The sequence below is a fragment of the Schistocerca cancellata genome, chromosome 2, assembly GCF_023864275.1.
Source record: "Schistocerca cancellata isolate TAMUIC-IGC-003103 chromosome 2, iqSchCanc2.1, whole genome shotgun sequence".
NCBI lineage: Eukaryota > Metazoa > Arthropoda > Insecta > Orthoptera > Acrididae > Schistocerca > Schistocerca cancellata.
Window position 1 is genome coordinate 928,570,304 of NC_064627.1, and position 25,788 is coordinate 928,596,091.

A 25,788-nucleotide genomic window follows, 5' to 3' on the forward strand; every position below is an offset into this window, starting at 1 on the left:
TTATACTGACTTTTTGATCACCCGGTATATATATATATATATATATATATATATATATATATATATATATATATATACCTGTGTGTATGCATGTGTGTCTGTTCTGTATCCCACACTCTAGAAAGATTTATAGGGTGAGTCAATAAATCAATTTATTCCACACAGTGTTGCTTGTCTGTTAGCAATGACAACTCCATGCAAACGCCGCTGCATTGGCTCGTAAGTCAATCGCGTTGTCCTTAGTGAGAGGTAATGACTGAAATGTGGTATTCTCGGTTTACCCTTGACACTGTGGATCTTGAAATACTGAGTTATTTAACGATTTCCGAAATGGAAAGTCCCATGCGTCTAGCTCCAACTACCATTCCGCGTCCAATGTCGGTTAGTTCTCGTCATGCGGCCTGAATCACATCGCAAACCTTTTCACGTGAGTCACCTGAGTGAAAATGACAGCTCCATCAATGCACTGCCATTTTACACCTTGTGGATGTGCTACTACGGCCAAATATACATGTGCATATCGCTGTCCAGTGACTTACGTCGCCTCACTGAAGAGGGCTAATGTTTTCGCATGAAGCCGTTTGCCCTTCGCAGTTGGAACCTGGAAACAGCACTGGAAACTGTCAGCGACCTTCTTACGTCGTATCAACTATAGGAACGTCGCTGTCGAAACTTTAACATCAACAAAAACTGCTAGTCTTCGAGAGAAGGAAGTTAGGGAAAACATTTGGCCCAAAGAGGGGCACCCAGTCACAGTAATGGTAGATACTAAAAAGCCAGGAACTGGCAGACCTATACTCGCAAGCTCATATTCTCGGAAGGATGAAGACACGTGATTAGGATGGAAGGGGAAAGACTACTGCAAGTAGCATTCTGAGGATCTGAGGAAGGCAGAAGGGGGCGAGGAAGGCCATGGACAAGATGGAAGGATGATATCAATGGGGATATGGAGGCGATGGGCTAGAGGAAAGGAGAATGGATCACAAAAGGCAGAGACAGAAATGATTGGCAGAGGAATGTACAAAACGTATATGGTCTCCCACGCCAAAGCAACTGCTAAGAAGAAGAAGAAGAACCCTATCTGGTATGGATCACAGACTGCCAAGCAATATTCAAGTATTGGTCGAACGAGGGTCTTATAAGCTACCTCCTCCGCCGATGGACTAATTTCCTGAGGATTGTTCCAATGAATCTCAGTCAGGCATCTGCCATACCTACGATTAATTTCATGTGGTTTTTTCGTTTCAAATCGTTCCGTATATGTACTCCTAGACATTTTATGGAAGTAACTACTTCCAGTGATTTTTGTGCAATCGTGTTATCATACAATATGTGTCATTCTGCCTACGACCACGCAATACATTACATTTGTTGATGTTGGGGTTCAAATGCCACCCCCTGGACCAATCGTCGATCTTCTACAAGTCTTCCAGCATTTCGCTACAATTTTTCTAGCGTTGTGACTTCTCTTTATACAACAGCATCATCGGCAAAAAGCCTCATAGAACCTTATCTGCTAGGTCATTTATGCATATTGTCAAAAGTACAGGTTCTATATCACTCCCTTGGATGACGCCAGAAATTACTCTTACGTCTGAGACTTCTCACTACTGAGAATGACATCCTGTGTTCTGTTTGCTATAAACTCTTCAACCTAATCACGTAGCTAGTCTAATATTCTCTACACTTGTATTTTGTTCATTATTCGGGACAGTGGAACTGTACCGAACGCCTTCCGAAAGTCAAGCGACATGATATCTACTTGAGCACCTGATCTACTTCTCTCTGAGTCTTGTGGACGAACAGAGCGAGCTGGGTTTAACAAGATCGTTGATTTTGGAACCCTTGTTGATTCCTAGAAGATTTTCGGTCTGCACAAATCTCATTGTCATAATATGCAGGCATATAACGTGTTCCAGCATTCCATAACAGACTGATACCGGAAATATAAGCCTACAGTTTTGTGCGCCTCTTCGACGACCCTTCTTGAAATCGGGAACGATACGATCATTTTTCCAATCATTAGGAATGCTTCGCTCCTGCTACCAGAAGTGTTGTAAGTTATTTCGCTAACTCTGTGTAGAATCGAACTAGTATCCCGTCGGGTCCATTGAAAAATCCTCTATTGAGCGATTTTAGTTGCTTTTCTATCCATCGGTCACTTATTTCGATAGCTGTCATTCTGCCGTTCGTGTGAAGATTTAAAGGAGGAACTACAGTTCAATCTTCCTCTGTGAAATAGTTTTCTGTGTTAGCCTCAATGCCATTGTGGTCAAAAGTGTCTGGATAGATACCTTTGATTCGCTTACTGGTATGCATATGATCAAAACTGCTTAGGATTACCTGTCAAGTCGGTAGATACAATTTTTCTTTCATATTCATTGAATGCTTCACGCGTTGCTCTGTTTACACTAATTTTGGCTTCTCTTGGTTTTTGTTTATCTGTCAGGCATTGGCAATGTTTATATTTACAGTGCAATCCTCTTTGCTTTTGTTGCAGCTTTCTCACAGGGTTGTCGATCCAGGGTCGGTCTTTTCCATCCATTACAATTTTAAAATCTTAAACATAGCTGCGAAACAGCAACTGTGTAAATCTGAAGAGGTTGAAAAATCAGCCAACCAGTTGCAAATAAAGATTTATTAGCCCTTGACCATAGTTTCGATATTTGTAAAAATATATCCTTCAGAAGTAGTGGTCTTATTATGTCACATGATGGGTCAATAGATTAGATGGAGCCGATCAGTTCTTGTCATAAATGAAATTGATGAAACAAGAATTATTGCAAGCCATGGCTTTAGGCAGCGCCAGATTACATATATCGTACATCAGAATGACTACTCATTAGTAAATGCCCACACGTAGAGGCTCTTGTCAACATAAAATTGTAAAAGCGTCACAGGATAAAGTATTTGCATAAGCTACACGTACCTTACGCCAGAGACTAAGACTATACCCAGGTGATTCCTCGGATAGTAATATTAGGAACAGATACCTGGACGTTAAACTGATCCCTTAAAAGTGCAGCACCGTCACTCTGGAGCGCTGCAGATAGTGTAGGACTGATGCCAGAAGATCATGTGATTCTCCACTGCTGAGGTAAGGCATGACAGTCAGATGGTGTGCATGTGCCACTCAGTTGTACAGAATCAGAGCAGTAATGTAGCCCAACGTAGATATGACACAATTGGAGACAAGAACTTTGGGTCGTATGAATAAGAAAAAGAATGTTCTTCAGAATAGATTCTCAGACCAAAAGAGCATTCTCTAAGAAAATTCTCGAGCATCAAAGCATATTCTCTGACCAGATAGTTCTTTCTCACTTCCTCCTCTACTTCAGCTGTGTGTTTTGTTCACGTGTGTGTGCTAAAACGGATGATTTGCAATTAGCCAGTTTGAAATGTTACAGGTTAAATAGTTTGTGCGCTTATTTACTGCAGTATCTGATAAATAGTTTCACCACATCCTTGAAACAATTTTTGGTAAAAGTAAAATTATCATCTCAAATTTCAGTACATTTCAAGAAAAATTAAAATGCTAAGGAATCACAAAAAACATATAAAACATATGAATTGGGCATATCTATACAAGGGCAACGGCCTTGCCGCAGTGGCTACACCAGTTCCCGTGAGATCACCGAAGTTAAACTCTGTCGGGATTGGTCGGCACTTGGATGGGTGACCATCCAGGCCACCACACGCTGTTGCCATTTTTCGGGGTGCTCTCAGCCTCGTGATGCCAACTCAGGAGCTACTCGACTGACTAGTAGCGGCTTCGGTCAAGCATACCATCATAACGACCGGGAGAGCGGTGTGCTGGCCTCACACCCCTCCTATCCGCAACCTCCACTGAGGATGACACGGCGGTCGGATGGTAGCCGGTAGGCCACTCGTGGCCTGCAGACGGAGTGCTTTTTTTAAATATCGATACAAAGTTTAGGTAATAACCCTGTTACGTCTGCCACAGACGGCCCCTGCCAGGCAGACTACACTCAAGACACCCCTGCGTACCATATAGCATACAAAGCACTTGCAGGCGCAACCAAGAGGAAAACAGTTCTTCAAAATAAACAGAACTTGCTAGAGACTAATGCAAACTTTTTTCTGCAAAGGTCGCCTCACAGACACAAGGAAGTTGGAGTACTCCGCCGACCTCCACTGGCTTTAAAGGCCACTGAAGAATACTCAGTATTGTAGAACACTCAGTATAATGTCGTTTATTGAAACTGAACTACACTTCTCGAACAATCACTATATACACACAAAGAAAACAAATAACATGTAGACGACTATTCATCAAGAGCATCGGTGAGGTCCGTCGGAGCTGGTCCTAGCTCGGCGAGGAACTGGCTGTACTGCTGCCGCGCTGGCCTTATAAAGCCGGCGGAGGTCGGTGGAGTACTCCAACTTCCCTGTGTATGTGAGGCGACCTCTGCAGAAAAAGGTTTGCATCAGTCTCTAGCAAGTTCTGTTTATTTTGAAAAACAGTTTTCCTCTTGGTTGCGCCTGCAAGTGCTGGTATATGTTATATGGTACGCAGGGGTGTCTTGAGTGTAGTCTGCCTGGCAGGGGCCGTCTGTGGCAGACGTAACAAACTCCCCACACAACACTACTGTTGACACATTACATGAACAATGTCTCGACTTCTGTTTCAATATGCATGGGCTACTTTTGGTGACCTGCATACCTGATTGACATACTTACAGTACACACCAAATGCGGTGGTTGCTAGATGCGCAGCCAGCTGGAGAAGTGTGCGGAGAGCTGCAATGGTCGGCCGAGGGGGGGAGGGGGAGGGAGGAGTGGTGTCGCTCAGAGCGCTGTATGGGAAATGCCGAGCGCTGGAGGGGAAGTGCCGTTCTAAACTGAAGCCAACACATACATTTTTGGTAAATATTAAGCGGGGTCCCTCCCATGCCCACATTTGCATGGTGACCATTCAGAAAGATCAGTCACCTCTTGTTTGTTTAATAGCTAAAATGCAGCAATATATTTTCGCCTGTTCTTTAATCATTTATAAATTTCAGAGAAGAGTCACGACTGGGGAATTTTGAGTAAAACCTACAGATATCCTTTGTTGTCGTGTCAAAATTTGCTTCTTTTACCAAAATTCAGCGGAGTTTCCACAGGCTCACCTCACTAGCGTGTTGTGCAGACGCATTTTTGACAGAATTCTGAAACAGTGGTTTATTAAGTGAGGAAGTGAGGAAAAGTAAGGTCAGTAGCTTACGGAAAAGCACTTCCTACCTACAAAATAAGCGTGTGATGACCTCACTTATGTTCTTCCAAAACCCATAACATTTCTCTTTTCACCAGCTCTCCATGGCCCTTTAAAATTATATTCTTTCATCAGAAAAGTCTGTAGTTACTGGAATAACACAGTAGATAATGAAGTTTTGCATAGCAACCATACGGAAAAATACTCTCCTCTTTGTGTGCTATCATTTACCGAAATCTCATTTCGATATCTTAAACCGTTTTTGAAATATTTCTCTGTGACTTTATCGCTGGCGCGGTGCAGTCGCAAATGACTGCGTTATGTCAGATTAATTTTCTCGAAATTTGTGGTAGATAGAGATCACCACCCAAGTCTAAAGAAAGATTCAGTATGTTAGCTAAATTTCATATGCAGCAAAATATTACGTAATACGCACCAGACTCAGAATCATTGCGACCTGTATTTTTCATTACAAACTTTTTCGAATTCCGTGCCGTTCTTACTTATTAACGAAATGAGGGCACATCATAATGAACCTGACATGTAAAGCTACAAGTAAAGCAAAAATGAAATTTTTTATACCGAATAGTTCCTACATAATCGTTTGAGGAAGACTGTAGGCCGTGCCCGTCGATTCTATCGTCGCAGACCGACCGAAAGGTGGCGAACGCTTGTCGGACTCCCCTTTTCAACAAACAAATGAAATCGCCCAGCTCTTGGGGCGACAGCTGGTCACTGCGCATCCGACACTGCCTCCTGCGCGACCTATACTTAGGTTCACGGGCTGTCTAGTCACGACGCAACAGCAATGCTTCTAGCGCATAAAATCAAAACTATAGCGTCCTTAACGTTAAAATGTATGGGGTAACACGCAGATATGAATGACATCCCTTTCCCGAAACGCCACGCCAACCAATTCTGCCTCAAAACATGTGTTTCGAAGAGTACATTCACTGAATGTTCACCCAGTATTGCGTTCACCCCAGATGTGGCCCGTGGGCCGCGGTTTGCCGACGCATGTGTCTAACCACGTACACGTGTGTTGGCTGCTTCATCTTCTCCCACTACTGGAAAATTACTGCCGTCATTATGTGCCTCAAAATCCTCAAACCGTGTCTGTTGTATGCCGTCGTGGAAAACAGACAGGCTATGATTACTAGGGGTTTTCTGGGTAGATCATATTTTATTTTTCAGAACTGGGAAATGCCTTTCCACATGTCCAAGCACTGTTCGATTATCACTTTTTCCATGGAGTGAAGTCTGTTGTACGCCCTCTCATCAGATATTTGTGGATCCTGGAATGGTGTGATTAAGCATGAAGCAATGCTATACCCTTCGTCATAAAATTAAAGCATTACACTGGGTGTCTGTTAGCATCTGGCATACATCATAGTTTCTCCATATCTTTCTATGTACAGGCCCATGCCATGAAGCACTGCCGGCCGCTGTGGCCGAGCGGTTCTTGGCGTTTCAGTCCGGAACCACGCTCCTGCTACGGTCGCAGGCTCGAATCCTGCTTCGGGCATGGATGTGTGTGATGTCCTTAGGTTACTTAGGTTTAAGTAGTTCTAAGTCTAGGGGACTGGTGACCTCAGATGTTAAGTCCCATAGTGCTTAGAGCTATTTGAACCATGAAGCACTGATAGTAGTAAACATTTCACTATAACCACACATCGCCTGCACATTTGCACTAGGAAAGTCCTTTCAGTTAATGTATTCGTTTCCATGTACAGGAGGTTTCATGACAGGTATGTGCATGCACTCATGGGCTCCCACCACACACGGAAGCTGATACCTCGAAGGCCACTTAACTTTTATTGTTTCTTGTTTTACATTTCTGGGAAATCTGATCCACAAAGATGTTTTTGGTAACAGGATGAACATGTGAGAATGTCGGTGACATAGTAGTCTGGTGTGTACCTATGTACATCAGTCTGAAAATGTGGGTCTGTTAAAAAGACCACAAATCTTCTGTATCTTTGCTACATTTGGAAGGGTGCGCCCACTTCTTTCATAATTTTAGGGAAGGAAGTGATTTGCCAGCCAAATAATGGTTTCATTGTTAAACCAGTGTAAACTTCTACAGTTGCTCTCCTCAGTATTTCTTTCCTAGCAACATAAATTCTATCACTTTTACTAAAAAAGTGAAATGACACCCCAGACCATCACTCATGGTTGTCAGGCCATATGGCAGGAGACACGTTGGTACCCCACTGCTGCCCGGGGCATCTCGAGACACGTCTTCGCTGGATGGAATGGATAATAATAGTGACTCAGAACTACACTAATTATGGTTATCAATCACGTGGTATTCAAATAGACAAAAACCATGATTTAGACTCTGCTCTTTAACTGTCACATACAAAGTAATTATTACTGTGGACATATACAGATATACTCAAGGATAGACGTATTGGCGTACCTTTCAACCGCGTTTTATAGACATATATACGAAGTAAGCCATTACAGTAAAGCAATTCGTTTTGCTTTGCTGTTTTGGATGTACAGTGTTCTTTAATTCAGCTATGTAGGTCAAGTGCTAATTGTGATACAATGTTCTTCGTTTCTTACTCTATAATTTTTGCTTAGATGAGTGTCCCCAATTGAATATCGCATCTCCAGGCAAAGGTCCTGTTTGTTAGTTCAAGTTAGTTTTTCAGATTTTGTTTCCAATACATCTTTTGCAAATGCGGCCCCACCCGGATGCCCCAACTTGCCCATGAGTGTCACAATCACTACGCAAGGTATACACCTCTAACGGCGCAAGGAAGTACGACACTATACTGTTCATATTGACTGCGTCAATAATAATCAAAATCGACAGGTTGCTTCGTAAGCTACACTTCACCGAGAAATACACATGGAAATCTATTTTCTAAATGTAATGCTCAAAAGCATACAGAATGCACTAAAGGAAGATTCGGGTTAATATTCCGTTCACGACGTGGTCATTGCCCGTTCCCTTTTCAAAGAGACCATCTCAGCATTCACCTTCGGTGGTTTAGGGAATTCACGCAAAATATAAACCCGGATGGCCAGACATGGTTTTCAAAACAGAAAAACTCTACGATAAGAGTATTGTACCTTAAAACACTTTGCAGACTTTCAGCTCTAGCCGACCCTGTGATAGAAGTTTAATCTACACTGCCGGAAAAAAAAGTGAGTGAACCTCGAAAGACGACATCGAGAGACATAGAGAGAAGTCTTCCGAAGTAAGAGTGATTTCAGGTGTGCCGCAGGTAAGTGTCGTAGGACCGTTGCTATTCACAATATACATAAATGACTTCAGCCGTCGCACGGACGCCAAAATGGAAAATATTGAAATAAACGATATCGGAATTGAAAAACAACTGCTATCACTTAGTAGCGGAAAAGCATCCGGACCAGACGAGATACCCTTAAGATTCTACAGTGATTATGCTAAAGAACTTGCCCCCTTTCTATCAGCAATTTATCGTAGATCGCTGGAAGAACGTAAAGTACCTAGCGACTGGAAGAAAGCGCAGGTCGTTCCCATTTTCAAGAAGGGTCATAAATCAGATGCGAATAATTATAGGCCTATTTCGCTTACGTCAATCTGTTGTAGAATAATGGAACATGTTTTGTGTTCTCGTATTATGACGTTCTTACATAATACAAATCTCCTTCATCATAACCAACATGGATTCCGCAAACAGAGATCATGTGAAACTCAGCTCGCCCTATTTGCCCAAGAAATTCACAGTGCCGTAGACACTGGCGAGCAGATTGATGCCGTATTCCTGGACTTCAGGAAGGCATTTGATACGGTTCCGCACTTACGTTTAGTGAAAAAAATACGAGCTTACGGAATATCGGACCAGGTTTGTGATTGGATTCAGGATTTCCTAGAAGAAAGAACACAACATGTCATTCTTAACGGTTCAAAATCTGCAGATGTAGAGGTAATTTCGGGAGTACCGCAAGGAAGCGTGATAGGACCTTTATTGTTTACAATATACATAAATGACTTAGTTGACAACATCGGTAGCTCCGTGAGGCTATTTGCAGATGACACGGTTGTCTACAAGAAAGTAGCAACATCAGAAGACTCGTACGTACTCCAGGAAGACCTGCAGAGGATTAATGCATGGTGCGACAGCTGGCAGCTTTCCCTAAACGTAGATAAATGTAATATAATGCGCATACATAGGGGCAGAAATCCATTCCAGTACGGTTATGCCATAGGTGGTAAATCATTGGAAGCGGTAACGACCGTAAAATACTTAGGAGTTACTATCCGGAGCGATCTGAAGTGGAATGATCACATAAAACAAATAGTGGGAAAAGCAGGCGCCAGGTTGAGATTCATAGGAAAAATTCTAAGAAAATGTGACTCATCGACGAAAGAAGTAGCTTGCAAAACGCTTGTTCGTCCGATTCTTGAGTATTGCTCATCAGTATGGGACCCTTACCAGGTTGGATTAATAGAAGAGATAGACATGATCCAGCGAAAAGCAGCGCGATTCGTCATGGGGACATTTAGTCAGCGCGAGAGCGTTACGGAGATGCTGAACAAGCTCCAGTGGCGGACACTTCAAGAAAGGCGTTACGCAATACGGAGAGGTTTATTATCGAAATTACGAGAGAGCACATTCCGGGAAGAGATGGGCAACATATTACTACCGCCCACATATATCTCGCGTAATGATCACAACGAAAAGATCCGAGAAATTAGAGCAAATACGGAGACTTACAAGCAGTCGTTCTTCCCACGCACAATTCGTGAATGGAACAGGGAAGGGGGGATCAGATAGTGGTACAATAAGTACCCTCCGCCACACACCGTAAGGTGGCTCGCGGAGTATAGATGTAGATGTAGATGTAGATGGATGACATCGGAAGTTCACTGAGGCTTTTTGAGGACGATGCTGTAGTATATCGAGAGGCTGTAACAATGGATAATTGTACAGAAATGCAGGAGGATCTGCAGCGAATCGACGAATGGTGCAGGGAATGTCAATTGAATCTCAATGTAGACAAATGTAATGTGCTGCTAATACATACAAAGAAAGATCCCTAGCGTGGAGGAATCTAAATAGTCCGCAAATGCCGATACGCACGCGCTCTACGTCCAGCTTCGCAACTAACGGCACACGACACTTTCAAAAGTGGAAGCAGTTAATTCAATAAATTATCTAGGAGTACGCCTTAGGAGTGATTTAAAATGGAATGATCATATAAAGTTGATCGTCGGTAAAGCAGATGCCAGACTGAGATTCACTGGAACAATCCTAAGGAAATGCAATCCGAAAACAAAGGTAGTAGGTTACAGTACGCTTGTTCGCCCACTGCTTGAGTACTGCTCAGCAGTGTGGGATCCGTACCAGATAGGGTTGATAGAAGAGATAGAGAAGATCCAACGGAGAGCAGCGCGCTTCGTTACAGGATCATTTAGTAATCGCGAAAGCGTGCGGAGATGATAGATAAACTCCAGTGGAAGACTCTGCAGGAGAGACGCTCAGTAGCTCAGTACGGGCTTTTGTTGAAGTTTCGAGAACATAACTTCACCGAGGAGTCAAGCAGTATATTGCTCCCTCCTACGTATATCTCGCGAAGAGACCATGAGGATAAAATCAGGGAGATAAGAGCCCACACAGAGACAAACCGACAATCCTTCTTTCCACGAACAATACGAGACTGGAATAGACGGGAGAACCGATAGAGGTACTCAAGGTAACCTCCGCCACACACCGTCAGGTGGCTTGCGGAGTAACGATGTATATGTAGATGTAAATGACGGCGTATGCCACCTGGGGAATAGCGGATGTACTGATAATGATTTCAACTCGTCCACCAACAGATAGCGTAGAACTATAGCTACAGAGGCTCAGCATGGTATTATGTGCACACAGACAATCATGCCACAGGTACGTACTTGTTCTTCCTACAGCCAACAGAGCGAGTTTGCAAGGGGTCAAAATTGTGACTTCCTAATGGCGGGATTGTCCTTTCTGAGAATTTGCACACAAATTGGACGTCCTGGTCGGTTGTGCAACGAAGCTGGTATCAGTGGTCACTGCGAACACACACCCGCAGATGAGGTTCTGGACGTCCACGCAGCACAGACGCTCGACAGGATCGTCGTATTGTAAGGGCAGCAGTGGCAGGTGGTACAGCTACCACAGCACAGATAAGAGGGCTCGTGAGCCCAAACGTGTCAACACGAGCGTTTGTGAACCGGTTGCTAGCAAAAGGGATACAGGCATGGACACCTCTGGTCCATCTTCCACTCACGGCTCGGCTGTTGCCGTCAGAACGAACGAACGAGGTGGGCTCCATCAGCCCCCCCCCCTCCCCCCGGCCGCTAAGTAGGCTGTGTCTTGGTAGGCTGTACCTACTTTTCCTCCTTGTCTTCGGTGGTTTGTGAAGTTGACAATTATTTTATTGCACTTCGTGCCCTCATGTTTCCCTCTGCAGCTTTTCTTTTTTCTTTGTTGTGCAGACAACTTGGCAGCCTGTGACAGTCCGGACTCGCTGCCCCCGGCGCGGATGGCGTAGGGAGCGCTTTTCTGCGACAGCTGCCGGGCAGCCACTGGAATAGCTGTCAGCACAGCATCCGCAACTCTCTGCAGCGTTTCGGCCAGGTGCGAGACCTTTTTCGATTTCTGCAGAGAATGTGGAGACGACCACAGACAGCTCTCCTTCTTGCACAGTGGTTGATGTGCCGTGGCTGGGTGCTGCTGGATTGCGGGTGGCAGCTGACGTGTTGCCACTCCTGCCGCCTCCCGACGACGTGGCATCTTCCTTGCGCGTTTTCCCCTTCGGTGGAGGGGGGAGGGCGTGGACGCGCAAATCTTCTGGTGTGCCCTCTCGAACAAGTTTTATGGCGCAGTGCATCGTCTTCTGTTGCCCCCTTCAGTGGGGGCAACATCGGTTCCCGGCGTCTACCTCGTGTTTGCTGCTGCTGCTTTCATCTCGAAGCTGCAGCTTCGTTAGGTTGAAGGGTTAGCAGGTCTAGCTGCTTTTCCTTCTTCTTTCTCTGGTCGATTTTCAGTTCATCACGTCTTGGTTTATTTCTTCTGGTTTGACACTCTCCCTTTTCCTTCCTCTTGCTGACTGAGCAGCGTTGCTACTCTCGTAGCAAGCGCGGCCATCTCGTTGTCACTCGCCAGTGAATCTGGTTTCCCAGATTCCTGATGAGAGGATTCATAGATCTTCTCGTGTCGGCATAGAAGAGTCTCGCCGACTGCTTGAAGCGGACCTTCAGCATCGGCATGCCCATTAGCTGATGTAGTTTGGCCTTGCTGAAGTAACGCAAGAGATGTAGTGCCAGTCTCAGGCACTGGAAACTGCTGATATGAGTCTCGGCGGTGTTCCCCCACACCACGGCGGTATATTCCAGCACGGGCCTGATAAGTGCCAGATACAGCCTCTTTCCGCAGTGTGGAGACAGTGTGGTCGTGGGATTGAGGAAGGGGTAGAGGAGGCGCATTCGGGCAAGCGCCTTACCCCGTATTTCGTTGATGTGCGTCTCCCAAGTAAGGCGCCGATCCAGTGTGATGCCCAGGTAGCGGCCGGTGTTCGACTATGGGATGGGGCCTCCTATGATGAGGATTAGTGGCAGAGCTTCAGGTATACGTTTCCTCGTGAAGATCGCAGCCTGGCTCTTCGCTTCACTGAACTTGAGCTGCCACTTGGTGGCTCAAGCTTCGAGCTCGTTTCAGGCTATTTGTAGTCTTCCTCACATCAGATGTGGGTTGATCCTCTTGGTGTACAGGGCTGATGATCGCGATGTCTAGGCGGCCTCTCTTGGGATAGTGTGTAGACTCGTATGGCCCCAGAACCATCGCGTCATTATCTGTGGCCGCCTTAAGAAGCCTCCTGACGCTGGTTGTGGTGACCCTGGAGTTCCACACCGGATGCTTGGCGTTGAAGTCGCCGCCGATAAAGATGTTGCCACACATTGCCAATAGCGTCTCGAACTCCTGTTGTAAGAGTCCTATACACTTCTGGTACGTGGCAATGAAGGTCACTTGACCCACTGAGGTGCTGCCTGTGACACCTGTTGCTTCTAGCTGCGTCAGCTGTGGTAGCTGGATTTTCTGGTGTCGCAGCGTTCTTCTTACATAGGTCGCAGTTCGCCGCATGCTGTTGGTCTATCGTCACTATAGCACCTATAGTTCGGTGCCCTCGCCTTTACGCCATGTCTCAGACACGAGGCACATATCCAAAGCCTCATCGCGTAGAAACTGCCTAAATTCGCCCTCCGGCTGCCTTATGCTGTTTTCGTTCCATACGCAGACGGTGAGACCTCTGATGTGATTAGGCATCACGGGTGTTGTTGGCTTGTCTTGTGACGTTGGTCCGGTTGGCCGCAATCAGTGCAGAATCGATCATCTGCGGGATTTGGAGTAGCAGCTGTTTGAACTCCCGCAGCATCTCTCGTAGTTCTGCGGCCTCGATGGTTACAGTGATCGCTGGTGGGGGGGGCGGCCGTCGGTGGGGGGAGGGGGTGGCGCTGTGGCGGCCTCCCTCCTCCGCGCCCACGTACCCGGCCGGCCGTGCTCCTCTCGTGGTGGTCGGGGAACGCCTTCCGCTGCGCGGCTAGGCCGCTCCGCCTGCCGCGCCTGCTCGGCGTGTTGCTGTGCTGGCCTAGCAGGCGTTTCCCATGCGGCCACTGCCGCGGTCGCCGCAGTTGCTGCAATAGCGTAGTTTCTTCCCAGCTGAACCCTCCTCGCTGGTGCCTGCCGCCCTTTTGCGGCTGCTTTTTTGAAGGCTTTGCATCCGCGGAAGCTGGCGACGTGTTCTTCATTGCAGTTGCAGCACGTGGGTGTCTTCTTGTCGGGAACGGACATTCCCGGCTCAGGTGCTCCCCAGCACGCTTTACGCAGCGTGGGGACATTTTGCAGTATTTTGCCAGGTGGTCAATTGCCTGGCAGTTGAAGTATTGAAGCGGGCCTCTCCGCCTCCTCGGTTTTTCAACTGTGACCCCGCTGACACTTCCCACTCTCGTGTTTACGCTACGCAAATTCACTGAGCTTCGTACTCCGTGTAACACCTCGGTTCAATTTACAGTGATAAAAGCTATAGAAAGAATAATTTAAAATTGAGAATAGAATTTTTAGAGGGGAAAATAGTGTAGAATCAGAGTTCGGTAATTGCAGATCAAAAAAATAGTATATCAGCAAGTAGTTTAAAGTCTAAGTACAGCAAAGCCACGGAAGCTCCGTCATGGAGCAGGCAGTGACGTTAAACTCTTGTGATGAAAAACCTATAAAAAGGCCTCATCGTCATTATTGCCGCCTTTTTTCCTTGATTGTTTCGTTAAAGGGCCGGGAACACGTGTCAGTCAGCGAGACAATAATTAGATTGGACTTTATTGTGTTAAGATTCACGATAAACCGTTAGAATATTACGGAGATTAAAAGGAATGAAGTGTACGACGTCTGACTGTTGGTAGCAACGGAGTATTAAGGGGATTTTAGGACTTTAGTGCTAGATTGGAACTTTACGGACATATAGACGACAGAAACTCAAATTATCTGCTGATACGAGTGAATTCAGAGGTACCGGTACTCAGATATTAACGTGTGGACTTTTGAAAGTGTCGTGTGCCGTTAGTTGCGAATCTCGACGTAGAGCGCGTGCGTATCGGCAATTGCGGACTATTTAGATTCCTCCACGCTAGGAAACTTTTAAATAGACCATCATCCATCACCATCTTAATCCTTGAATATAGAGTGAAAGTGAAATACAAGAGTATTGTACTTATTTGACTTACCTAGTACTAATCAGCGAAGGTTTTACGGAACCAAAGCTATTCAGCAGTACGTCAGCACCATCTAGCGGAAAGCGTAGGCATTAACTAACACGCTAACTGAAGTGAACGTTTACGTGCTTTACGGACTGCTTAATATGAACTTTTGTGACTATTTAACGTCCCCACTCCCTCCGAAAGGTGGCGTAGGCTATCTTAATCATAAAAGGGGACAGTTTTAGCCGGGCAAATTACTAAATAAAAGCGATATTTACGAGACTCGCAGTAAATGCAAAACACAAGGCCCGCACCTCATTGGAGAGTCGTCGCTGTCACGTCGGGAAGTAAAACCGGAAAACCTACCGACGATACGTATCTACGAGCAGACGTCGACGTGGAATACCTAAAAAGGGAACCACAAGAGAGTTGGGGATGTTCCGCCTCCATGATTTCTACCTCAGCATTTATGGCCGTCCTATCCACCTCACTCCTACTCTCAAATACCTTGGCTTCAAACTCGACCGCCACCTCACCTGGCCTCCCCATCCCCTTACCATCCACCACAAAGCTCACAACCGCCTCCGCCTCCTGAAACTCCTGTCCGGCCGGACGTGGGGTCTGCATCCTTCCACCATCCTTCACACCTACAAATCCTTGATCCGCCCATCCTCAGTTCTACCAGCGTAGCTTGGATTTCCGCCCATCCCCGGGTCTATAAAGCCCTCCAAATCCTCGAACGCCATGCACTCTGCCTCGCCTACCGCATCCGCCTTCCATCCCCCACGTGCATCCTCTACGACCTCATCCCCTTCCCCCATCTTCTCCTTTTCCTTGAACACATCCGCACACTATATATTGTCCGCCGCCTTGATCCCCCTCACCCCCTGGTGTCTCCCTTCCTCTCCACCCCCAACCAGTTGCCACGCCTTTACTGTTGTGTCCCACCCTCTCTCCATCTCCTCTCCCAACGCAACTTCCACCATCTACCCCTCCCAGATGGTGAGCTCCGCCCTGACATCTGCCCTTCCTACCAACTCTAACCCCATCTTCCTGCCTCCTCCTCAGGGCTCCTTCTCCTCCCCCTCTCTCCTCCTGAGCGGCTTCCCCCTCCTACTCCCCCTCCTTCTCTTGCGCCCCCTTTCAGTGTCTCTGCATTCCCTACTGCCCTGTCTTCCCTCTTCATCTCCCACCCCACGTGTCTCCTTCCTCTTAGTGTACCCGCTGACGCCCCTACTCTCTTCATCCCGCCGGAATGGATCTGTGAGCTATTTCCTTTTTTTTTTTTTTTTTTTTACCGAAGTCCACCACAGAGTCTATGTAATCATCCCACTTCATATCCCTACGACTTACTGATGTTATAGTCATAAGATACTAAATTTCTTCATTTTGTGACGGGCACCTCATTAGTTATGCAAGAAAAATTTAGTTTACATCCTACAAAAGTAAATGGTCCTCCAAGTAATTGTTGTTGTCCTGTTGGCTTCGGAGTAATATCAAACGTGTCAACATTCTTGTAGACAGGCATCCTCATCCTCGTTGTGTATATTCTGCGACGGTAAAGCATGGCTGTGTATTACGTGCTGCTGCCTCGTGAACAATCTGCAATGCAGTGGCCTCGCTAGATAGCTGCCGAGCCCTGCGAGTGCTAATATGACGTCACACTTCCTGCCGATAAGCGATAACGCAACCGGAAGTATTTTTACTCAGCGGATCGCGCTTAGTTAAAACTCAGCGCGATCCTGCGCGGCACTCGCCTCAGCGACTATGTCCGTTTCAAGGTCACCCGCCTTGCGCAACAGACTGTAGCGTAGCCAACACAGCCAACGCACTTCGAAATGTTATCAAGATCTGACCAAGTATTTACGCAGCTTCTTTCAAATATTACTTCATTAAGATAACTGCGTCATCTGTAAAAAGTCTGAGGTTACTACTAATATTGTCCGTTAGGTCATTAACGTACGACATGAACAGCAAGGGCCCGACACACTTCCCTGGCGCACACCCGAAGTTACTTCTACGCCTGACAATGACTCTCCAACCAAGATAACACGCTGTGTCCTCCCTCCCAAAAAGTTCTCAGTCCAGTCACAACTTTCACTTGATATTACATACGGTCGAACTTTGACAATAAGCGTAGGTGTAGTACTGAATCAAATCCTTTTCGGAAATCAAGAAATACTAGATCCAAAGCTTTCTGTGTGTCATGTGAGAAAAGCGCGATTTAGGTTTCACATGATCAAAGTTTTCGGAATCCTTGCTGGTTGGCATGGAGGAGGTCATCCTGTTCATCATACCTCATTATTTTTGAGCTGCAGATATGTTCTAAGATTCTTAACAAATCATCTCAAAGATACTGGACGGTAGTTTTGTGAAACCTTACTGTAGGTGGGTGTTGTCTGAGCTTTCTTCCAACTACTGGGCACCGTTTCTTGTTCGAGGGATCTACGAGAGATTATAGTTAGAGACACTAACTCAGCCGCAAATTCTATACAGAATCTGACATGGATTCTATCACGCTCTGGAACTTTGTTCAATTTTAACGATTTCAGTTGTTTCTCAAAACCACTGGCACTAATACTTATTTCACTCATCTCTTCAGTGGTATAAGGATTAAATTGGGAAAATTTTCCTGGGTTATCCTTTGTAAAGGAACATTTGAAAACAAAGTGAAGGGTTTGAGTTTTTTCTTTCCTAATGTCAGTTTCAGTTCCTGTCTCATTCGCTACTTTGCTGAAACTAACAGCCTTTATATACGATCAGGATTTCTTTGGGTTTTGTTAAAGATCATTTGACAGTATTCTGCTACGATGGCCACTGAAGGCTTCACGCATTTCCCTCTTGAAGCGAAAAGGGTTTCATTCGATATCTCTCCATCAAAAGTCCAATGCTTTGTTTTACACCAACTGTGAAGTAATCTCTGCTTCTTTAGAAGTTTCTTTACAGTAGCTATATACCATGGAGGTTCCCTACCATTATGAACTGTTCCACTGGGAACATGTCTATCCAGTGAACATCAATAACTCTTTTACATTTGAGCCATAGTTTCTCTACATGCCCCTGTCCTGTACGGAAATTTCAAGTTCCTCGTTGGGATATTAGCTGCCTTTCGTAATCATGGTTGCCACAACCGCATTATGATCACTGATACCAATTTTGATGTGAACATCCTCAAAACGGTCAGGTCTATTTGTTTCTATTAGATCCAATATATTTCCATCGTCAGTGGGATCCCGAACTATCTGTTCTAGGTAGTTTTCAGAGTAGACGTTTCGTAATGTTTCTGAGAATGACTTGACACGCCCACCATAACAAAACTGTAATTTTCCTAATTGAGTGTTGGATGATCAAATTATCTACCGATGATTACAGTATGATCAGGGAACTAACGTACAAATGAACTGAGGTTTTCTCTAAAGTTTTCGGTTACATCAGAATATGAGTCTGGTGGGCAATAGAAGGATCCAATTACCATTTTATTCCCATCTTTGATACAGAGTATTGCCCAAACAACCTCACGTGCAGCTTAAATTTCTATCTCGGAGGATTTGAGTTTCCTGTCTCAATCGACCACTTACATTTCCCATTAGCCTATCCTTTCGATATACACTTAAATTTTCCCCAAAAATCTCACTGCTACCAATTTCACGTTTCTTCTGTACCTAGTATTATATGAGCTTCGCTGCCTTTCAGGAGCACTTCGAACTCTGGCAATTTGTTGCTTCGGCAGTTAGCCACTAGGACTTTAATACTCTCATCTTTGGCAGGCATTGCTTTCAATCTTGCACAGATACTTCTCGCTCTCCTACAGCTGTAATTATCCGGATTGGATGGAGGGTCGCCTAATCTACGAAGCTCCTGATTGTACCCCACACACAATCAGCTACCTGGGTAGCAGGCTCTGATGTGTAGTGCACTATCACCCTCGTTCAGATTTTATGTGCTAAACCAGTCACCCCTAAGTAACTCCGGAATGGATCGAGACTGATGGTTCAAATCCCGTCCACCGGTGTATCGAACCTTGGTCTAAGATAACGTTTATCTCTTTGAAAAAAAAAATCCTTTGTTTGGATTTTACGTGCAAAAAAAAACACGTTTTCTGGGAAGTTTTTGAAGCATGCGACTTCTGTACTTTTGAACTTGTTCGAATCGGATCAAACTTTACACGAAGGTAGATAAATGCACAAAGTAAAATAATAATAACAAAAAAAATCCAGTAATATTTAGCCGTTGTCGAGATACGATGGCTTAAATTTGTGAATGCAGCATATAAAATTTGTTCTTGAGTCATCTGAATGCGTGGAAACGGTTTAAAGTGAATAAAATAATTAAAAATGCACCCTTTCGCAATAAAACTGGAAACTCGGTCCCAAAAATCTAGGTTCATTCGGATTTTACGTGCAAAAAACACAATTATTGTGACTTTTCTTACGTGCTTCACTTCCATGTTTCAAACTTGGGCGAATCGGTTCAAATTTTGTAAGAAGATACACAAAAACATGTAATTAATGGGATCCTGTTGTTTTGTGAAACTTTACCCTTCGCCACGATATAGTAGTCTAAACATGCACATAAAATGCACGTAAAATTCGGTGTTCGTCAGTCTGGGGCGACGTGGGTACGTTCGTCCATTATCTTCACCTACTTGCGAACTCGTAGCAGCAGATCGCTGGTAGCAAAGCCGAGCAGAAACCTACCGTACTGCTACGACCTAACTATTCTAAGAACCGGGAAAAGGTCTTAATTTTGAATGAAAGGTGGAAATACTGGCAAAAGTCGGTATATTCTGAACCTTGAGATGTAAAAGGTTCACTACCAAGCCCGTACTAATCTTAGCACAATCATGCACAAACCCTTTCATTCACTTTAGCAAGTTCATGGTAACGTATATCCTGACATCTGAACAACTGCTAAGCACGGATTGTTCTAAAATGAAAATGCTCGCCACGCTATTGATTTTATCGCCATCTAATGCACTCAAGTTTTTAGTCACCGATCAGCTCAATACGCCTAGCGGAAATGCTGTCTTTCCTCAAGCACAAAATTACTTTAAAAAATCCGTACTTTCTAAGAAAACACATAGGAATAAATATGCCTTCACTTTAAAACAATTTTGAAACATGTAGCACAACTAAAACTGGCAAATTATAACTTTCTTCTGAGCTCATACTACACACGACCATACCATTGAAAGGCTGGGCTCCAACTCCTTAGACTGCTGTAAGCATTCTACACTATGTGATCAAAAGTATCCGGACACCTGGCCGAAAATGACTTACAAGTTGGTGGCGCCCTCCATTGGAAATGCTCGAATTCAGTGTGGTCTTAGCCCATCCTTAGCCTTGATGACAGTTTCCACTCTCGCAGGCATACGTTCAATCTGGTGCTGGAAGGTTTCTTGGGGAATGTCAGCCCATCCTTCACAGAGCGCTGCACTGAGGAGAGGTGTCGATATCGGTCGGTGAGGCCTGGCACGAAGTCAGCGTTCCAAAACGTCCCAAAGGTATTCTATAGGATACAGGTCAGGACTCTGTGCAGGATAGTCCATTACAGGGATGTTATTGTCGTGTAACCACTCCGCCACAGGCCGTGTGTTATGAACAGGTGCTCTAACATGTTGAAAGATGCAATCGCCATCCCCGAATTGTTCAACAGTGGGAGGCAAGAAGGTACTTAAAACATCAATGTAGGCCTGTGCTGTGATGGTGCCACGCAAAACAACAAGGGATGCAAGCCCCCTCCATGAAAAACACGACCACACCATAGCACTGCTGGCTCCGAATTTTACTGTTGGCACTGCACATGCTAGCAGATGACGTTTACCGGGCATTCGCCGTATCCACACCCTGCCATCAGATCGCCACATTGTGTACTGTGATTCGTCACCCCACACAACGTTTTTCCATTATTCAATCGTCCAATGTTTACGCTCCTTACAGCAAGCGAGGCGTCATTTGGCATTTACCGGCATGATGTTGGCTTATGAGCAGCCGCTCGACCATGAAATCCAAGCTTTCTCACCTCCCGCCTATCTGTCATAGTACTTGCAGTGGATCCTGATGCAGTTTGGAATTCCTGTGTGATGGTCTGGATAGATGTCTGCCTATTACACATTATGACCCTCTTCAACTGTCGGCGGTCTCTGTCAGTCAACAGACGAAGTCGGCCTGTACGCTTTTGTGCTGTACGTGTCGCTTCATGTTTCCTCTTCACTATCACGTCGGGAACAATTGATCTAGAGATGTTTAGGAGTGTGGAAATCTCGCACACAGACGTATGACACAAGTGACACCCAATCACTTGGCCACGTTCGAAGTCCGTGAGTTTCGCGGAGCGCTCCATTCTGCTCTCTCACGATGTCTAATGACTACTGAGGTCGTTGATATGGAGTACCTAGCAACAGGTGGCTGCACAATGCACCTAACATGAAATACGTATGTTTTTGGGGATGTCCGGATACTTTTGATCACATAGTGTATATCTCCGAGAGAAAAGACGCGCGAAGAATACTCCGATCTGATTGGCCAGTTTTCTTTGAGACCAATAGAAAAACATTATTCTCCCTCGTTAGGCCTAGTCCGCGCTTTTCATTACTAACCAATCAACAAATAACACACTTTCGAACTGCACTTTTTCTCGAATTAAATATTTAACATTCTGACATTTTGTTTATACTTTACGTTATTAACTATTTTCATTTGCACTCGACATAGCTTTCCATTTACCATAAACTTACTTAACATATTATGATACAAAATTCCCCGTCGTCTGCATTCACACTGTCTTAAACTTTCTCACACTAGTCCGTATTCATACTGTCTTAAAACTTTCTCACACTAGTCCGTAGAGCGTTCATCAGTAGAACAATGATCTGCATATTTGCTTTAGACCACATTCACGCATTATTCATACTACTAAAAGCATATACAAAACTGTACAAACATAAACAAAAAAAGCCTTCAAGAAATAAACAAAACAATCCACAAAACATATCTTGACCTGTTTCTTGAATGTCTCTGTGTACTACGGGACTCTGGTGGTCAAAATTCTTAACTACAGCATAGTTCTTTCTGTTTAGTCCTGTCTGCTACTGTCCTCTAGCAGACGAAAATTAAAACTACCGTACGTACTCAACTGAACCCTCTTCAGACCATCTGTCACTGTCACTCTCAGTCATTTTCCCGGTGCACAGGCTCTTTGTAGACAGGAGCGATGTAAGGCGCCACGCCTGAAGTCGCAAGTGCTTAGACGGTTTAAAGTGATACAGATGATAAGAAAAAAATTCTTACGATAATTATCAGAAGCGTTTGCAAAAATCTTTCATCTTTGGGGTTACGTGCAGAAACCCACGCGTTTGCACATGAAACTATTTCGTAGAAATGTATTGAATTTTGATATATTTAAAGAAACTGGTCATTACAGTTAATTATCGTTTCGTAGTTTATCCGTTAAATATTTTATTCACCGCTGGCTTAAAATCATCGTAAAATCTTTGGGCGTGCAAAATAACGCATGCACTAGACCCGAATTATGCCTAGCATTTAAAGCTTTACAATGGCCATGTAGAAAATTAAACTAACCCGAAAACTGTTATAAAAATAATTTTAAAAAAAGTTCACCTTATTTCTAACCAACGGAAAATGTTTTACTGCGTTTTATTTAAAAACTTATATGCTATGTTGTAGAAATATTTTGGGACAAAACAAGTTAAGTTTGTCATTTTCTGTACAAGACTGAAACGTTGATAGAATTTTGCAGTGCATACACTGTTTTGCAGTTCACACTCGTATGTAATTCGGATTTGTTGTCCCAACGTTTCGGCCCACAATTATTCACGTGAGGCTTTCTAGCGGACGTTTCTTAATTATCAGCTTTTATTATTGCATACTTTAAAAAACAATGACAAGAATTTTAAGATAAAAGATAATAACTGACGTATGCTTTTCAAAAGTTTATTATTTGTTGCGCGAATCGTTCGGCTTCCGACATAGCAAGCTTTCAAGTAAGGTTATATATGTAACATGGTCGCATCGTAAGTTTATCAACGTAATATAAACTATTACATAAATTACTGTCATAAACTTCGCCAAATATTTAATATTTCGTTCGATGTTGTATTTATGTTTGCTGTTCTTTTATGCACTGTATTTAGTATCTGTGGTTATTTTTTTAAGTTTGCGTATACATTCTCATGCGTATATGAATACAATGGGTGTAACAATAAACGCAAATTTTAAAAATAACAAATTTTAAAAAATAATAAAAATAAAAAATTTGAAAAATTTAAAAGGTAAATGGAACAGAAAACCTTCCGCAGGCATTTGACCTTGACCTGATAGTGAGGCTTCTGTACTCCACGGATACCGTAGGTTGCACTGGACAGGTTCAACCGTAGCCGTACTAGGTAGGTAGCCATAGAGGTGCCAGATCAACAATGCCTGACTCCAACAACATGATTCGAAAACAATAAACAAAATTATACCGTATCAATCATCGCCTGAGTCAAAAAAAAAAATCTACATCGGTTGTCAAGCTTTTTTTTTTTTTTTTTTTTTTTTTTACCAGTTTATGCAGCTTCCCCAGCGCAGTAAACTCTCCTAGCTGGAAGGTGTTGGCATAGCTGCATTTCGCAACTTATAGGCTAAAGTCGCTGACCCTATGCCAAAAATCCATAAGATTCGCCAGCCACAGATATAATATCGCATGACCGAAGAGCTTACATGTACAAGTTAAGCAAGTTTTTTCGAGGGGGGGGGGTTAAAATATCTGGTGGTGGATTTGTTCCTGGGGAACGCTAGAACAATTTTTTTACGTCGGGGGGGGGGGGAGGGGTTGGATTGATTTTTTCCCCCGTGGCGACCATTTCTCCCTCAAGCCCAACCCCTGTTACAAGAATGTGTTTCTAGACAGTGGGATGCGTCTGTACTAGAAAGTATCCTAGAGTGGGGGTGCATTCCCGGAGTGGGATTGCATGCATCCTAAACGCTAATGACACGTTGTATCCTATAATGCACGACATGACAAATGCCATGTTGGACCACACGATAGCATGTGTCATGTTACACGACATGATATCACGATGCAGTGTACTACACGGTATGGGTTCTAACACGAACAGGTAAGAAGGCTCGTATACTTCAAAATGTTCTGATTTAAATGTCTTTGAAGCTGCCAGATAAGTCGAGGAGCTAGTTCCCTTCTTTTAGACCCCCAACCCTGCCCACGACGTATTCGCCTTTTTTGTGCAATGAAAGGAGCATTTTTCGTTCTAGTTTTATTATTATTAACAGATTTTTTAATAAAATTCTGGGTACTGGTATTATTATTATTATGTTCAACAACATATTGGAATGTAACAATGTCAACAACTGTACGAAAATATATGTTAAAAGTTTTTTGAACTATTTTAATGTCCGTTCCTATTGACCGGAACAGTACAGTTCTGTAGTAACGTGAACAGATCTGCAGGATTTAAAGAGTTCCCCGAAAATCGGCTTACAACTGCACAAAACTATACTACTGCGTAATATTGTAGTAGTTGTTTGGAAAACTCAGCTGCCACAAACAATCCGGTCTTACGCATCGACATACCATATAAGATCAGTGACTTCATTATGCGTACAACTGCATATAAAACCCGAAAATAGAAACTGCGTAGTGTGCACCTACCTCTGTATTCGACGCCGCCACAGAGATGCTTCTACGACGGCAGGCGGCAGAAAGTCTACTGCCGGTACGCGCAGACTCCAGCCACTGAGCCTGCCATGACGTCATGCCCCTACAGCGAACTACTTTTCCTTCTGTGCGCAGTGAACGGACATTTTCTCCCTTTATTCTTCAGGAAAATTGTGTCGCAAAGCAGATCGAGAGCGCTGGCTTCTAAAGTGATGCAATAACTATACTGTAGGATGCTGTCACTTCAGAGGGGAATTTTCATACAACTAATTATTTCTCGAGCTGATAGATCAGAAAAAACCTTCCTGCTGGCAAGAAGTATCTTTCCTGAGATTGACAACTAGGACGGATTATCGTTTGTGCGATAGATTCGAACTACGCGTTTCGTTTTTCTTATGAGACAGGAGGGAATTGAGCCCCACTTCTTGCCCCGGGAACAACTAAAATGCGTGAACAACGCATCTACAAACGATTAAATTGTACTATTTTTAAAAGTTCGTGGTACCTAGTACGGTATTAAACGTGGACCTGACAAGTCCAGACATTAACTGCAGAGACAGAGACCGTTTCCGTAGTCGAATGGTTTGCGCCGCTGCTTGCGTTGTGGAAGGACTGTCATGATGTCGCCTAATTCTTTTTATGAAGGAGGGGATCCAGTACGGGATCTACATCTACATCTACATCCATACTCCGCAAGCCACCTGACGGTGTGTGGCGGAGAGTACCTTGAGTACCTCTATCGGTTCTCCCTTCTATTCCAGTCTCGTATTATTCGTGGAAAGAAAGATTGTCGGTATGCCTCTACGTGGGCTCTAATCTCTCTGATTTTATCCTCATGGTCTCTTCGCGAGACATACATAGCAGGGAGCAATATACTGCTTGATTCCTCGGTTGAAGGTATGTTTTCGAAACTTCAACAAAAGCCCGTACCGAGCGGTCTGAGCGTCTCTCTTGCAGAGTCTTCCACTGGAGTCTATTACTTCCATAACGCTTTCGCGATTACTAAATGATCCTGTAACGAAGCACGCTGCTCTCCGTTGGATCTTCTCTATCTGGTACGGATCCCACACCAGTGAGCAGTATTCAAGCAGTGGGCGAACAAGTGTACTGTAACCTACTTCCTTTGTTTTCGGACTGCGTTTCCTTAGAATTCTTCCAATGAATCTCAGTCTGTCATCCTCTT

General features: G+C 44.3%; 1 protein-coding gene across 1 annotated transcript in view; it reads right to left on the reverse strand.

The window, feature by feature from the left end:
- LOC126162880 (serpin B6-like) overlaps positions 1-24,647 on the reverse strand; it is a 282,449-nt gene extending 257,802 nt beyond the window's left edge. The window contains exon 1 of the mRNA XM_049919674.1: positions 24,600-24,647. The gene's annotated coding sequence lies outside the window, so the exon portion shown is untranslated. The remainder of the gene's footprint in view (positions 1-24,599) is intronic.
- Positions 24,648-25,788: the final 1,141 nt, after the last annotated feature.